Below are 17,310 nucleotides of genomic sequence, written 5' to 3'. Positions count from 1 at the left end.
GAGGTGAGAGGATCACCTGAGCCCAGGAGGTCAAGGCTGTGGTGAGCCATGATCATGTCACTGCACTCCAGCCTGGGTGACAGAGTGAGACCCTGTCTTAAAAAACAACAATGGCCGGGCGCGGTGGCTCAAGCCTGTAATCCCAGCACTTTGGGAGGCCGAGACGGGCGGATCACGAGGTCAGGAGATCGAGACCATCCTGGCTAACACAGTGAAACCCCGTCTCTACTAAAAATACAAAAAAACTAGCCGGGCGAGGTGGCGGGCGCCTGTAGTCCCAGCTACTCGGGAGGCTGAGGCAGGAGAATGGCATAAACCTGGGAGACAGAGCTTTCAGTGAGCTGAGATCCGGCCACTGTACTCCAGCCCGGGACAAAGGGAGAATCAGTATCAAAAAAAAAAAAAAAAAAAAAAGTGTAATTTTGTGACTGGCTTGTTTTCATTTATAAGGTTTTCAAGGTTCACTGAACTTCTAGTATCAATATTTCATTTCTTTCTTTTTTTTTTTTTTGAGACGTAGTTTTGCCCTTGTTGCCCAGGCTGGAGTGCAATGGCGCGATCTCAGCTCACTGCAACCTCCGCCTCCCAGGTTCAAGCGATTCTTCTGCCTCAGCCTCCCTAGTAGCTGGGATTATAGGCATGTGCCACTACACCCGACTAATTTTGTATTTTTAGTAGAGATAGGGTTTCCCCAGGTTGGTCAGGCTGTCTTAAACTCTCGACCTCAGGTGATCTGCCCACCTGGGCCTCCCAAAGTGCTGGGATTACAGGTGTGAGCCACCGTGCCCAGCCCTATTTCATTTTTTTTATGGTCAGATAATATTCAATTGTATGGATATGCCACATTTTGTTTATTCATTAGTCTGTTGATAGACACTTGGATCCACCGTTTTGCTATCACATATATATATATGTGATATATATATGTGTGTATATATACATATATATGTGATATATATATGTGTATATATACATATATATGTGTGTGTGTGTATATGTGTGTGTGTGTGTGTGTGTGTGTATATATATATATATTTTTTTTTTTTTTTCTGAGACAGAGTCTCACTTTGTTACCCAGGCTGGAGTGCAATGGGTTCAAGCAATTCTCCTGCCTCAGCCTCCCGAGTAGCTGGGACTACAGGCATGTGCCACCACACCTGGCTAATTTTTGTATTTTTAGTAGAGAGGGTATTTGGCAATGTTGGCCACGCTGGTCTCAAACTCCGGACCTCAGGTGATCCGCCTGCCTCAGCCTCACAAAGTGAACCACCGCGCCCGACCAGAATTGTTTTTTACCTTTTATTTTAGGTTCGGGGTACATGTGCAGGTTTGTTATATAGGTAAACCTGTGTCATGGGGGTTTGATGTACAGATTATTTCATCATGCAGGTACTAAGCCTAGTACCTAGTCACGTAGAAGTTTTTAAGTGCATGTATGTTCTCATTTCTCTTGGGTGTATATGTAGGAGTAGAACTGTTGAGTTATATGGTGACTCTGTGTTTAATCGTTTGAAAAATTGCTAGACTGTTTTCCAAAGTAACTATACCATTTTACATTTCCACCCACAGTGTATAAGCTGACTCCTCCACATCCACTTTGATACTTGTTACTACCTGTTTTTTTTTTTTTTTAATTTTATTATGATGATTATTTTTTGAGATGGAGTCTTGCTCTGTCACCCACACCGGAGTGCAGTGGTGCAATCTCGGCTCACTGAAACCTCCGTCTCCCGGGTTCAAGCGATTCTCTCTGCCTCAGCCTCCCGAGTAGATGGGATTACAGGCACGCCCCACCATGCCCAACTAATTTTTTGTGTTTTTAGTAGAGACAGGGTTTCACAATGTTGGCCAGGTTGGTCTTGAACTCCTGACCTCAGGTGATCTGCCCACTTCGGCCTCCCAAAGTGCTGGGATTATAGGTGTGAGCTACCACACCTGGCCTGTTATTTTTATTTTTAATTTTTGAGACAGAGTCTCATTCTGTCACCCAGGCTGGAGTGCAGTGGCATGATCTCGGCTCACTGCAACCTCTGCCTCCCAGGTTCAAGCAATTCTCCTGCCTCAGGCTCCCAGGTAGCTGGGACTACAGGTGTGCACCACCATGCCTAGCTAATTTTTGTATTTTTAGTAGAGACTGAGTTTTGCCATGTTAATCAGGCTGATCTTGAACTCCTGGCCTCAAGTTACCTGCCCGTCTCGGCCTCCCAAAGTGCTGGAATTACAGGCGTGACCTACCGCGCCTGGCCCTGTTTTTTTAATTCTAGCCATCTTAGTGGGTGTGAAGGGGTATCTCATTGCGGTTGGATATCCTCTGATGAAAAATGGTTTGTTCAAGGCTTTTGTTTATGATTCTGGATTGACTTTCTTTTGAAATTCTTTTTTTTTGTTTGTTTGTTTTTTTCTTTTTTTAACTATTTTCTTTTTTTTACTTATTTTAGGTTTGGGAGTACATGGGAAGGTTTGTTACATAGGTAAACATGTGTCACAGGGGTTTGTTGTACAGATTATTTCATCACCCAGATATTAAGCCCAGTACCCAATAGTTATATTTTCTGCTCCTCTCCCTCCTCCCACCCTCCCCCATCAAGTAGACCCCAGTGTCTGTTGTCCCCTTCTTTGTGTTCATAAGTTCTTACCATTTAACTCCCATTTAGAAGTGAGAGTGTGTGGGATTTGGTTTTCTTTTCTTTTTTTTTTTTTTCTGTTTGAGATGAAGTCTCGCTCTGTTGCCCAAGCTGGAGTGCAGTGGCGTGATCTCGGCTCACCACAACCTCCACTTCTTGGGTTCAAGTAGTTCTCCTGTCTCAGCCTCCCGAGTAGCTGGGACTACAGGCATGTGCCACCATGCCTGTGTGCCACCATGCCTGGCTAATTTTTGTATTTTTAGTAGAGACGGGGTTTCACTATGTTGGCCAGGCTGGTGGGATTTGGTCCCAGGCTGGTGGGATTTGGTTTTCTGTTTCTGCGTTAGTTTGCTGAGTATAATGGTCTCCAGCTTCATCCATGTTCCCGTGAAAGACGTGGTCTCATTCCTTTTTCTGGCTGCATAGTATTCCATGGTTTATATGTACCACATTTTTTCTGGCTGCATAGTATTCCATGGTTTATATGCACCACATTTTCTTTATCCAATCTGTCATTGATGGACATTTAGGTTGATTCCATGTCTTTGCTATTGTTAACAGTGCTGCAGTGAACATATTCATGCATGTGTCTTTATGGTAGAATGATTTATATTCCTCTGGGTATACATTCAGTAATGGGATTGCTGGGTTTTGAAATTCTTTACATATATAGATTAGAGGACTTTGTGAGATTTTCAGATTTGCAGAAAGTTCAGAATAAACTTCAGTACTACAAATATCTTCTTTAGTCTATGGGTTGCCTTCTCACTCTTTCAGTAATGTCTTTTGGTGAACAAAAGTTCTTAATTTTAATATAGTTTAAGTGAGTGATTTTATTATTCTATTTAAGAATCTTGCCTGGGTGTGGTGGCTCACGTCTGTAATCCTAGCACTTTGGGAGGCTGAGGTGGGAGGATCACTTGAGGCCAGGAGTTTGAAAGCAGCTGTCTCTACAAAATCAAAATCAAAATCAAAATCGAGAGAAAGAAATCTTTACTTCAGGGTCAAAAAATGCTTTCCTTATGTTTTTAAAAAAAAACTTTTTTTTTTTTTTTTTTTTTTTTTTTTAGAAAACAGGGTCTCACCCTCTCACTCTGTCACCCAGGTTGGAGTACGGTGGTGCAATCTCAGCTCATTGCAACTTCTGCCTCCTGGGCTCAAGCAATCCTCCCACCTCAGCCTCCTGAATAGCTGGGACCACAGGAGGCACATGCCACCTCGCCCCGCTAATTTTTTCTATTGTTTTGATAGAGTTTGATAGATTGTTGCCCAGACTGGTCTCGAACTCCTGAGCTCAAGCAATCTGCCTGCCTCGGCTGCCCAAAGTGCTGACATCACACTGCACCCAGCTGAAAGCTGTTTTGTTTTAATTTTATCTGATACTGCTTTTTGCACATAGTATGAGCTAGGTCAAGAGACCTTGTTTTCCTACATGGATGTTATTAATATGGCTCAGATCATCTATTGAAAGACCATCCTTTTCCCACTACATTATAGCATGTTGCTTTTATCATAAATAAGGTAGCCATACATGGGAGAGTTTATTTCTGGATTCTGTTTTGTATCATTGTTTACTTTGCCTATCCTTGCAACAATATCACACACACACACGCGCACACACACACACACACTAGAGTTTTATTATAGTTCTTGGTCTGGGGTAGTGCAATCCTCTAGGTTTTGTGATTCTTCTTCAAGATAGCCCTAGCTATTCTTGGCATTTTGAATTTCCATATAAATTTAAATCAGTTTGTTAATTTCTTCAAAAAACCTGCTGGGGATTTGGGAGGATTGCTTTGAAGCTGTAGAGTTGAAGATGACTGACATCTTCATAATATTAAGTTTCCAATTTATGAACATGCTCTATCCTTTAAGTATTAAGTCCACCTTCAATTTCTCTCAGCAGTGTTTTGTAGCTTTCAGTGTAGTGGGTGTTGCACATCTTATATTAAATTCATTCCCAGGCCGTTGGTTCTTTTGATGTTATGTAAACAATTTCAGTAATAATATTTAATTTCCTATTTATTTTGTATGTGGACCTTGAATCCAGCAACTTTGCTAAATTTGCTTATTGTCCGGGTTTTTTTCTTAGGTTCTTTTAAATTATCTTGGTACACAATTGTGTGGTCCATGAATAATGACAGCAGAGTGGACTTTGTGGCACAGCACCCAGAACCACTCCCTTTCCAGACAGAAGCATTTATTCCTACAGTTCCTGGGACTGTTAACAGCTGACAGCTGCCAGTTGTGGCCCCTCTGGACTTTTGCCCATAGCGGCCTATCCCCTGTGATGATGCATTCGTAACTCTCTTCTTCCTCTTCTAAAGACATCAGTCGGGCCGGGCGCGGTGGCTCAAGCCTGTAATCCCAGCACTTTGGGAGGCCGAGATGGGCGGATCACGAGGTCAGGAGATCGAGACCATCCTGGCTAACACAGTGAAACCCCGTCTCTACTAAAAAATACAAAAAACTAGCCGGGCGAGGTAGCGGGCACCTGTAGTCCCAGCTACTCGGGAGGCTGAGGCAGGAGAATGGTGTAAACCCGGGAGGCGGAGCTTGCAGTGAGCCGAGATCCGGTCACTGTACTCCAGCCTGGGCAACAGAGCAAGACACCGTCTCAAAAAAAAAAAAAAAAAAAGACATCAGTCACATTGGATTAGCCACCCTTATGGCCGCATTTCACCTTGATTACCTCTTTAAAGGCTCTCTCTCCAAATATAGTCACATTGGGGGTTATGGCTTCAACATATACATTTGGAGGGCAGGTGTGGTGGCTCACACCTGTAATCCTAGCACTTTGGTAGGCCAAGGCAGGAGGATTGCTTGAGCCCAGGAGCTAGAGATCAGCCTGGGCAACACAGGGAGACTCATCTCTACAAAAAAATAAAAATAAATAAACAACAAAAAAAATTAACTGGGTGTGGTGGTGCATACTTGCAGTCTAGAAACTTGGGGGCTGAAGTGGGAGGATCACTTAAGCCCAGGAGGTCGAGCCGAGATCACGCTACTGCAGCACTCAAGCCTGGGCAGCAGAGCGAGACCTTGTCTCAAACAAAACAAAATGAAACAAAAAAACAAAACAAAAAAACCCATATACATTTTGGGGAACACATTTCAGTTCATAATAAAATGGAAAAATTAAAAGAAATTAAATTTACAGTTTAAAGTTAGGCTAGAATTGGTGTGAAGTAGCCCCCCCCGAAAAAAGAGTTAAGAAAGAATATTAACTGCTCCTCTGTAAGGTCTGTAAAGCATTAACCATCTCTCTCCCCAACATATTTTGTAAGTTCTGTAAGCTCCTGTTTTTCTTGCTGTGCAGCTGCAAAGTCACAAGATAGATAAGCAGCAGTTGCGAGACATGTTTTCCCAAGATGTAAGCTGAGTCCTAAGAATGTCACCTGATAATTAACTGCTTTGTTCTCGCTTTTGTAAGCCAGCTTCCTGCATCATATAATTCCCGCCTCAAAGTGCATAAAAGACATTCGTTTTCTTTCTTTGCTGCTCAGACTTTCAAGATGCATGCCCGCTGAGCCAGTGTACACTTAAAATATTCCCCCCTGAACTCCACTTAGCCTCTCCAGCCTCTGATTTCCCACTACAGTAACACATCCCTGAAGAGATTTTGGTTTGAGCAATCAAAAATAATAATTGTGTTTTCTGTGATGCAGACATGAGGAAACATATGGACTCAAACATTTTTTATTACCTACCTCCTAAAATAATTTTTTAAATAATTTTTTAAAAGCATACATTATTTTGCACATTTTCAGTCAACATCTAATTTTTTTTTTTTTAAGACAGGGTCTCTGTCACCCATGCTGGAGTGCAGTGGTGCAATCATGGCTCACTGCAGTCTCAACATTCCAGGCTCAAGCAATCCTCCTGCCTCAGCCCCCTGAGTACCTGAGACTACAGGTGTTTGCCACCACATCAGGCTAATTTTTGTATTTTTTGTAGAGACGAGCTTTCGCCATGTTGCCCAGGCTGGTCTCAAATTCCTGGGCTCAAGCAATCATCCCATGTCAGCCTCCCAAAGTGCTGGAATTACTGGTGTGAACCACCGTGCCTAGCTTTCATCCACTTTTATCAGAGAATTTTATTTAATATGTTTTTATGCTTAAAAGTTTTATTGGTCATCTTATCAAAAGTTCCGCCATAAAAACATGTATTTAACTTCAGATATCAAAGCATTTTTATTGTATAAGGCTCACATATATTCAAGGCTTCTTGCGGATTGAGGTGACATCACAATTAGACATTGGATCAAAACAGCATGCATTTTTAAAATAAGAAGTTAAAAAATATCACTTATTTTGTTTTGAGATGGAGTCTTGCTCTGTTGCCCAGGCTGGAGTGCAGTGGTGTGATCTCTGCTCACTGCAACCTCCGCCTCCCGGATTCAAGCAATTCTCCTGCCTCAGCCTCTCTAGTAGTTGGGATTACAGGTACACGCCACCACACCCAGTTAATTTTTTGTACTTTTAGTAGAGAGGACGTTTCACTACATTGGCCAGGCTGGTCTCAAACTCCTAACCTCAAGTGATCATCCCTCCTTGCCTTCCAAAGTGCTGGGATTGCAGGCATGAGCCACTGAGCCTGGCCAAAAAATATTACATATTTTGGTAAATATTAGACATAACAAAAAGTAAAAATTAGAAACACATTTGCTAATTACATGAATGTGGTTGGGATTTTTTCCAATTATCCAATAATATGTTAGTGAATACCTTCACAGATGACTATTGCTTATTTCTTTTTTTGACACAGAGTCTCGCTTCGTCCCCCAGGCTGGAGTACAGTGGCACAATCTCAGCTCACTGCAATCTCCACCTCCTGGGTTCAAGTGATTCTCCTGCCTCAGCCTCCCTAGTAGCCGGGACTACAGGCGCCTGTCACCACGCCTGGCTAATTTTTGTGTTTTTAGTAGAGATGGGGTTTCACCATGGTGGGCAGGCTGATCTTGAACTCCTGATCTCAAGTGATCCACCCACCAAAGTGCTGGGATTACAGGTGTCAGCCACCATGCCTGGCCGATAATTTGCTTATTTCTAGAATGAAACAAGAATCAAGATGAATTGTATTCCAATTTTTAATTTCTTTAGGTATCTTATTTGAGAAATCTCACTCATATAAATAGGAATAGAAGGCATTTAGCTTTAGCAATGCCAGTGAATTTTGTGAACTCTTTCAAGTTATATACCAAAACCTTATGATAATCTTTCATCAAAAACTGATTTATCAGCACTCAACTTGATTAGATGCGCCTTTAATTTGGTTAAAAGAATTATAAATCTTGATTTCCAAAAAGATTTTTCATTAACGTACTTTATCTACACAAAGTGACAATATTTCCAATTATCTTTGGTGGTCAAGAGGTTGTGTGCGTGTGTGTGTGTGTGTGTGTGTGTGTGTATGTGTGTGCGTGTGTTTACCCTAGAACAACATACCATGGAATGAATGAGAGTGGCAGTAACCTTCTGTAAAGTGAGCAGGGAGAGGGGAAAGAAGATGCTTTGACACGTAGAGAACATTCTTGGCGAAGTGTCAAGATGGAGACTGCATGTGGAAGTCAAAAATCTGGAAATTTCAGCCCGATCCCTGTTGGAAAGGCTGTGTACACCCCAGAGATACATGTACTCCAGTTTGAAAATTGCTGATGTAGTATATATCTGGTGTCAATCAGCCTGTGTTCAAATAACAGCTCTACATCTTGCTAGCTGAATGACTTTGGGTAATTTATTTAATCTAACCATACCTCAGTTTCCTCCTTGGTAAAATGTGAGAGATAATATCTCAAAGAGTGGTAGTAAAGACAAAATTATCTACGTAAAGTACTTAAAACTGACAGGGAGGAAGGGAGGGATTGCAAATTGGCACAAGAAAGCTTTGGGAGTGATATGTTCCATTATCTTGATTATGATGATAGTTTCATGGTTGCATACGTTAATATTCATCAAATTGTACACTAAATATGTGCTGTTAATTGTATACCAATTTTACCTTAGGAATGCTGTTTTAAAACTGGGCGCGGTGGCTCACGCCTGTAATCCCAGCACTTTGGGAGGCTGAGGCAGGCGGATCACTTTGAGGTCAGGAGTTCGAGACCAGCCTGGCGAACATAGTGAAACCCCTACTAAAAATATAAAAATTAGCCTAGCATGGTGGCGCACGCTTGTAATCTCAGCTACTTGGGAGGCCAGAGATTTGCTTGAACCTGGGAGGTGGGGGTGCAGTGAGCCAAGATCACACCACTGCACTCCAGCCTGGGTGAAAAAGCGAGACTCCATCTCAAAAAAAGAAAAGAAGAATGCTGTTTTAAAAATCTTTCATTTTTTATTTTTAAAAAATAGGGACCGGGTTTCACCATGTTGCCCAGACTTTTCTCTGACTCCTGGACTTGACGGGTCCACTGGCCACAGCCTCCTGAGCCACTGTGCCCGGCCTGTTTTAAAAATCTTCATTGGCATTTAATATGTATCCAGTAAATATTAGCCATTATTGTGAAGAGAGATTCTGGACCCTTCTTGCCAGGAGTTAAAATTTCCAGTTTCAATCTAGGTCCCCGCTGTTTCCCCGGGGCCTTTCCTCTCTACAGCTTTCCCCTTCCCCAGCCCCAGGAAAGGTGGAGGCGACACCTTCCGGTCAGAGAGGAGATTACACAATGGTGTCCTGCATTTAAACTTTTTGTTGTTTTAGCATTTATTTTCGAATAGACAATACGTGCCCACGTAAAAATTCAAAGGTCCAAAAAGACACCTTCCACATTTCTTCTCTCCGTTCCCTCCTCCGATGTAACCTATACTATTAGTTTTGCCAAATGTCAGCGCCCTGAAATACCACCCGAAATCTCACAGATAGGCAAAGCTGAGTTTATTCATGTCATAGCAAGGGAGCACACTGCCTTGCGGAACTTTAGCTGCATCTGGGAGGAGAGGGCAAAGGGAGGGTATTTATGAGGTTCTAGGCTGGATTAAGGTGGGTGTTTCAGTGAAGGGTTCAGATTAAGTTTGGGTACGGATCATGATTTAGCAAGGTGAGGGTTTATAAAGGTTTTTTTTAGCATGAATAATCATTTGATAACTGTGTACTGGAAAGCTAAGCAGTTTAAAATACGTTGTCTGGGTATTCCTGAAATGAACAATAACATTATTTAAAAGTTTTATTTTAAAAAGTGTTTTAAATTAAAATATATAGATATATAAAGGGCCGGGCGCTGTGGCTCATGCCTGTAATCTCAGGACTTGGGAGGCAGGGGTGGGCGGATTACCTGAGATCGGGAGTTGGAGACCAGCTTGACCAATATGGAGAAACCCCGTCTCTACTAAAAATACAAAATTAGCCGGGTGTGGTGGCACATGCCTGTAATCCCAGCTACTAGGGAAGCTGAGGCAGGAGAATGGCTTGAACCCGGGAGGCGGAGGTTGTGCTGAGCCAAGATCATGCCATTGCACTCTGGCCTGGGCAACAAGAACGAAACTCCATCTCAAAAAAAAAAAAAAAAAGCATAAGAATGATACAATGGACTTTGGGGATTGAGGGGAGAGGGTGGGAAGGGAGAGAGGAATAACAAACCACAAATTGGGTTCAGTGTATACTGCTCGGGTGATGGGTGCACCAAAATCTCACAAATCACCACTAAAGAACTTACTCGTGTAACCAAATACCACCTGTTCCCCAAAAACCTATAGAAATAAAAAGTTTTTTAAAAAAATTTATTTTGTGAGTGCAGGGTATATGGGATACACGAGATATTTTGATACAGGCATGCAATGTGTAATAATCACATCAGGGTAAATGGGATATCCATGACCTCAAGCATTTATCCTTTGTGTTACAAACAATACAATTAGGCCAGGCACAGTGGCTCACGCCTGTAATCCCAGGACTTTGGGAGGTTGAGGTGGGTGGATCATTTAAGGTCAGGAGTTTGAGACAGCCTGGCCAACACGGTGGCAGAGTGAGACTCTGTTTCAAGAAAAAATAATAATGATACTATTGTACTTTTAGTACTTTTAGTTATTTTTAAATGCACACTAAATTATTATTGTTTAGAGTCACCGTGTTGTGCTATCAAATACTACATTTTATTCATTCTATTTTTTTGTATCCATTAACCATTCCTGCTACAGTTTTTATTTTTGGGGTATGAGCTTCCTGAAATACTAAAGTATTGTTGGTAAAGACAGTGGAATAGCAAAGTCAAGTTAATGTAGACAGTAAAGTGTGTGGGTGTGGCTTGGCTAATTCTCAGTTACTGGTATATCTTTTCAGAGATATTCTGTGCTTATTCAATTATACATGTATAAATTTTTTTAAAAATCTTTTTATTTTTTTTGAGACAGAGTCTTGCTCTGTCACCCAGGCTGGAGTGTAGTGGCGAGATCTCAGCTTACTGCAACCTCCGCCTTCCAGGTTCAAGTGATTCTCCTGCCTCAGCCTCCCAAGTAGGTGGGATTACAGGCGTCCACCACCACACCTGGCTAATTTTTTGTATTTTTAGTAGAGACGGGGTTTCACCATGTTGGCCAGCCTGGTCTGAAACTTCTGACCTCAAGTGATCCTCCCCTCTTGGCCTCCCAAAGTGCTGGAATTACAGGCGTGAGCCACTGCACCCAGCCTACACATATATAAATTTAAGAAATGTGATATTTTTCCTTTTACCAGTTGTTGCAGAAATCCAGAAACTGAGTATGAGATATTCCTTATATAATGGCAATCCAACAGCATTTGCTCTGTGGTGATACGTGATGTACTTTCCCAAAGTATGTATATTTAAGTATTTTGTGTTGAATGGAATGAGTGTTTGAAGTATTCTAGTGTTTTCCCTCTCAGCAATTTATCTAACAGATTATGGTTTTGGCAAAATCTGTGGGGCACATTTTCTTATTCCTGGTTTCCTCTTTTCCATCACAAAGCAGAGTACAGGGCTGAGTGGCAGGGGACAGAAATAATTATTCCATAAGCACTGAAATCTGAAGGCCAGCAGAGGGGCCATCATTAAATGCAAATCTGTTGGGCACCCACTAAGTGGCAGGCACTGCGCTGGGAACAGGATGAGTGTGAGAGCCACACTCCCTGCCCTTCCCAGGCTCGCAGCTTAGGGAGGGCAATACTGCTTGGCCTTCATGAGGGGGATGGATGTGACAAAGCACAGTCAGGTTGTGGGAACCTAACCTATCTTTGGCTGAAGTAAGAATTCCCAGAAATGACACTTGAGTTGCAAGCTGAAGAATCAGCAGGAATGAGACAGGTGAGGGGTGGGATGTGGGAGGATTGTTCTAGTAAGGGGAGACAGCCTATGAAACCTTCTCTGGAACTGAGATGACTTTTCTCCTTTTTTCTGGTTTCTGTGTTCAGCCATTCGTTCTGTACATCTTGTGGTCTGCTTTCCAGATAATTCTAAATGTACACAGAGAATTTCCAAGTGAGGAAGTCACCATCCTAAATACAAAAGAATCCATCCTGTACTAAAGTCCCTCCTCAGCGAGAGCCTCTCATGTTAGTGGTCCTAGGGAGACAGGACCCTGTACATTTTTTAGTTCTCAGCAGATGGAGTGAAGACTATTTTCTGCATTCTTGATAAAGTTCAAGAAATGCCCATCACTGGCAGAAAATAGAATTATAATTTCTTAGAACTGGAAGTGTCTTTAGAAATCATGTAATCAGGGCCGGGCGCGGTGGCTCACCCCTGTAATCCCAGCACTTTGGGAGGCCGAGGTGGGCGGATCACGAGGTGAAGCGATTGAGACCATCCTGGCCAACATGGTGAAACCCTGTCTCTAATAAAAATACAAAAATTAGCCAGGTGTGGTGGCCTGCACCTGTAGTGCCAGCTACTAGGGAGGCTGAGACAGGAGAATTGCTTGAATCCGGGAGGTGGAGGTTGCAATGAGCCGAGATGGTGCCACTGCACTCCAGTCTGCCAATAGAACAAGACTCCGTCTCAAAAAAAAAAAATTCATGTAATCAGGTCTCTTCAACTGGAAAATGAGGAAAATAAGACCCAAAGTGCAGAATTCCTTTCTAAAAATTTTAATTATTTTAAAATTATTATTTTATTTATTTATTTATTTTTGAGATGGAGTTTCACTCTTGTTGCCCAGGCTGGAGTACAATGGTGTGATCTCAGCTCACTGCAACCTCCACCTCCCGGGTTCAAAAGATTCTCCTGCTTCAGCCTCTTGAGTAGCTGGGATGTGCACGCCACCACACCCAGCTAATTTTTTTGTATTTTTAGTAGAGACAGGGTTTTGCCATGTGGCCAGGCTGGTCTTGAACTCCTGGCCTCAGGTGATCTTCTCGCCTCTGCCTCCCAAAGTCTTGCGATTACAGGCGTGAGCCACTGCGGCCGGCCATATATATATATTTTTTTAAGAGACAAGGACTCTCCCTATCTTCCAGGCTGGAGTGGAGGGTGTGATCATGGCTCACTGTAGCCTCAAACTCCTGGCCTCAAGCATTTCTTCCACCTCAGTTTCCCAAAGTATTAGCATTACTGGGGTGGATCACCTTGTGGTGCTCCACAGTACAGAATGTTTTATAATATCCAGGAGACCTGAGGGCTACAGCAACTGAACAGGTTGTAATCTTGCAGAAAATCAGATGTGCTGATCAAATGTCTGTCTCCTCATTAACCTTCGGGTATGTGTGGGAGGTGGGGGCAATTTGAAAGAAAGGATAAGGTAGCTGGGTGCAGCAGCTTGCGCCTGTAAGGCCAGCATTTTGGGAGGCTGAGGTGGGCAGATTGCTTGAGCCCAGGAGTTCCAGACCATCCTGACTAACATGGTGAAACGCTGTCTCTACAAAAAATACAAAAATTGCCTGTAATCCCAGCTGCTCGGGAGGCTGAGGCAGGAGAATCGCTTGAACCCAGGAGGCGGAGGTTGCAGTGAGCCGAGATCACGCCTTTGCACTCCAGCCTGGGTGACAAGAGCAAAACTCTGTCTCAAAAAAAAGTAACCAGGCATGGTGGTTCATGCCTATAGTCCCAGCTACTTGGGAGGCTATGGTGGGAGAATCACCTGAGTTTGGAGAGGATAAGGCTGCAATGAGCCGTGATGGAGCTACTACTCTCCAGCCTGGGTGACAGAGCAAGACTCTGTCTCAAAAAAAGAAAAAAAAAAAAAGATAAGGTATCCTAGACATTTTTTTTTAAACTGGAAAAACGGTCACTTTACAAACAGAACAGTAGGTTCCATATTGTCTATATTAACAGAGGTGTTATTGTCTGTATTAACATAAGTACAAAAAGACTTCCCAAGAGAGAAATGGGAGTATTAAATTCTTATTTTTGCTGTAACACATTACAACAATCTGAGTAGCTTTAAACAGCACACATTTATGACCTTATGGTTCTGGAGGTTGGAAGTCTGAAATAGGTTTCACAGGGCAGCAGCCAGGGTGCTGGCACGCCCATGCTGCCTCTGGAAGCTTAGGGAAGAATTCTGTTCCTGTCTTTTCTAGTTTTCAGAGCTGCATTCCTTGCTTTCCTTGGCTCATGGCCTCCTCTTTCCTCTTTGAAGGCCACAGCAGAGCATCTGTGAATTTCGATGCCTCCATCAGTACATCACATTGTGTCCCTCTGATCTCCTGCCTCCCTCTTACAAGGACTCCGTGATTACACTGAGCCCATGCAGACAATGCAGGATAATCTCCCACCCATCTCAAGATCCTGAATTTAATCATGAATGCAAAGTTTCTTCTGCCACATAAAGTAACATTAATGGGATTAGGATGTGGACAATATGGGGATGATTATTCAGCCTACCATGATGTCATGGATTTTTTTTTTTTTTCCTTTGAGATAGTCGCACTCTGCCGCCTTGGCTGGAGTGCAGTGGCAAGATCTCAGCTCACTGCACACTCCACCTCCCAGGTTCAAGGGATTCTCCTGTCTCAGTCTCCCAAGTAGCTGGGATTACAGATGCTCACCACCATGCCAGGGTAATTTTTGTATTTTTGGTAGAGATGGGTTTCACGATGTTGGCCAGGCTGGTCTCAAATTCCTGACCTCAAATGATCGCCTTCCTCGGTCTCCCCAAGTGCTGGGATTACAGGCATGAGCCACCGCGCCTGGCCTGGCATGAATAATTTCAAGGAAAACAATTCATAAACTCAACTTCCAAAGGCACTTTCCCAAAACTGCCCATAGGTGTGAAGAGAGTGAAGCAATCAGGTTGTTTCTTCCTCTTCACCTCCTCTTTCACAATTGCCTCCTCAAGCTTTGCGAAAGAAAGGCTTACCTCCGGCTGGGCTCACGCCTGTAATCCCAGCACTTTGGGAGGCCGAGGCGGGTGGATCACGAGGTCAGGAGTTTGAGACCAGCCTGGTTAACATGGTGAAACTCCATCGTCTACTATAAGTACAAAAATTAGCTGGGCATGGTGGTGCGTGCCTGTAATCCCAGCTACTTGGGAGGCTGAGGCAGGAGAACTGGTTGGACCCAGGAGGTAGAGGTTGCAGTGGGCCGAGATTGCACCACTGCACTCCAGCCTGGGCAACAGAGTGAGACTTTGTCTCAGAAAAAAAAGAAAAAGAAAAAAAAGACTTCTACATGACATCCATTTAATTGAGCTTCATTTCCTTTTTTGTTTAATAATAATTTATCAAAATTTGTATCATTATTGTTTTCATCTAATTATGTACCACTAATAATTGTAATGATTACTGAGTCTGGAATGTACTGTCAAGACACTTCGACCTTTAGGATGACAAATAATTTCTTTTCTTTTTTTTTTTTAAGACAGAGTTTCGCTCTTGTTGCCCAGGCTGGAGTGCAATGGCACGATGTCGGCTCACTGCAACCCCCGCCTCCCAGGTTCAAGCAATTCTCCTGCCTCAGCCTCCCAAGTAGCTGGGATTACAGGCATGTGCCACCACGGCCGGCTAATTTTCCTTTTTTTTTTTTTTTTTTTTGAGACGGAGTCTTGCTCTGTGGCCCAGGCTGGAGTGCAGTGGTGCAATCTCGGCTCACTGCAACTTTTGCCTCCCGGGTTCACGCCATTCTCCTGCCTCAGCCTCCCGAGTAGCTGGGACTACAGGCGCCCGCCACCACGCACAGCTACTTTTTTGTATTTTTAGTAGAGATGGGATTTCGCAGTGTTATCCAGGATGGTCTCGATCTCCTGACCTCGTGATCTGCCCACCTCAGCTTCCCAAAGTGCTGGGATTACAGGCGTGAGCTACCACGCCTGGCCACAACTGGCTAATTTTCATATTTTTAGTAGAGATGGGGTTTCACCATGTTGGTCAGGATAGTCTTGAACTCCTGACCTCAAGTGATCCGCCCACCTCAGCCTCAGAAAGTGCTGGGATTACAGGTGTGAATCACCGTGCCCGGCCATGATTTCTTTTTTAAAAAACATATTTTATGGGGAGAACTCATCAAGCCCAGGTGGTGGTGGAAAGAGACAGGGTTTCACTATCTTGGCCAGGCTGGTCTCGAACTCCTGACCTCGTGATCCACCCGCCTCGGCCTCCCAAAGTGCTGGGATTACAGGCATGAGCCCCTGCACCCGGCCAGAAAAGAGACATTTCTTATGTGGAAGTCCTGGTAGTTCTCCAGGCTGGAGGACACACCTAAACATGGAATTTCAATGCCGGGCAGCCAGGGCCAAATCCATATCCCCCCAACATCGGGTACCTTGGAGGTTCCAATGCCGCCACCTATCAACCCACCCTTTCCCCCAGGCCCCTGTCCTCCTCCCCCAGGACCTCCCCAGGGCAATCCAGCTTTCCCCCCAGGTAGGCCCCTCATCCTGTGCCACAGCCAGGGTATCCAGGATGCCAACCCTCGGGTCCCTACCTTCTCCATACCCACCGCCTGCCCCTGGAATGCCTCCTGTGAATCCCTTGGCTCCTGGCATGGCCGGACCAGCAGTGATAGTGGACAAGATGCAGAAGAAAATGAAGAAAGCCCATAAAAAGATGCATAAGCACCACGAGCATGGCAAACATTCCTCCTCTTCCCTCTCTTCTTCCATCAGTGATTCTGACTGAATACAGGCCCTGGACCCTTCTCTCAAGTCTCACCAGTTCTGCTCGCCCATCAAGCTGCCATGTTGTACTGGGAAAAGTAGCCCTTGTGCTCTCCACCCCTACCCCCACCTGAGCCTCACCCTGCTGTTCAGCCCTGAGCGGCTAGGGAAAATGGGAAGAGGATTGCCATGGCCTGGCCACCTTCTTGCTGCTTGGATAGATCATATAGCTAATGAGTTTAGCAAGGGAACTAGTTTTTGAAGGTGATGAGCTAAATATTGAAGACAAGTTTGAGATCTGTAAAACATGGTTTTTTACTTCTGCTTATAATACTTGTGATTGGGGAGGTTTGTGGAAATTTAATTATGATGAAAAACCTCTATCTTTTTTGTAATGTTGGCATACTTGGGGAATTTAGCGGCAAATACATTCCCCAGCAGGCCTTTTGTTGGTTGCACTAACTGCAAGGTTGCTGGGAAGTAGAATTCGTTTGGTCCATGAGCTTTGACTGCCGTTTGGGAACCTCACCTCTCCTCCTTCGCCCAATATGCTGTCTCAGGTCCTATTCTCATTCTCCAGCTCTCAGTCCAAATAAAGTTATTTCTCCTGGAAAAAAAAAATGTTATGGATGTAGTTTCAGTTTAGTTTCTAGTTCTGCAGGTCAGAAGTCTGAAATGGGTTTCATTGGGCTGAAAACAAGTTGTTGGCA

At 43.7% G+C, this 17,310-nt stretch overlaps 1 pseudogene across 1 annotated transcript; it reads left to right on the top strand.

Annotated features, from left to right (window-relative positions):
* Window positions 1-16,209: 16,209 nt before the first annotated feature.
* On the top strand, window positions 16,210-17,205 carry LOC116273006 (annotated as a pseudogene). Its single transcript, XR_004181527.1, has one exon. The product of XR_004181527.1 is annotated as a proline-rich protein 13 pseudogene (transcript).
* The last annotated feature ends 105 nt before the right edge of the window (window positions 17,206-17,310 follow it).

Source organism: Papio anubis, unplaced genomic scaffold (genome assembly GCF_008728515.1).
Source record: "Papio anubis isolate 15944 unplaced genomic scaffold, Panubis1.0 scaffold303, whole genome shotgun sequence".
NCBI classification, from domain to species: Eukaryota; Metazoa; Chordata; class Mammalia; order Primates; family Cercopithecidae; genus Papio; species Papio anubis.
This window is presented reverse-complemented; position numbering and strand designations above follow the sequence as displayed.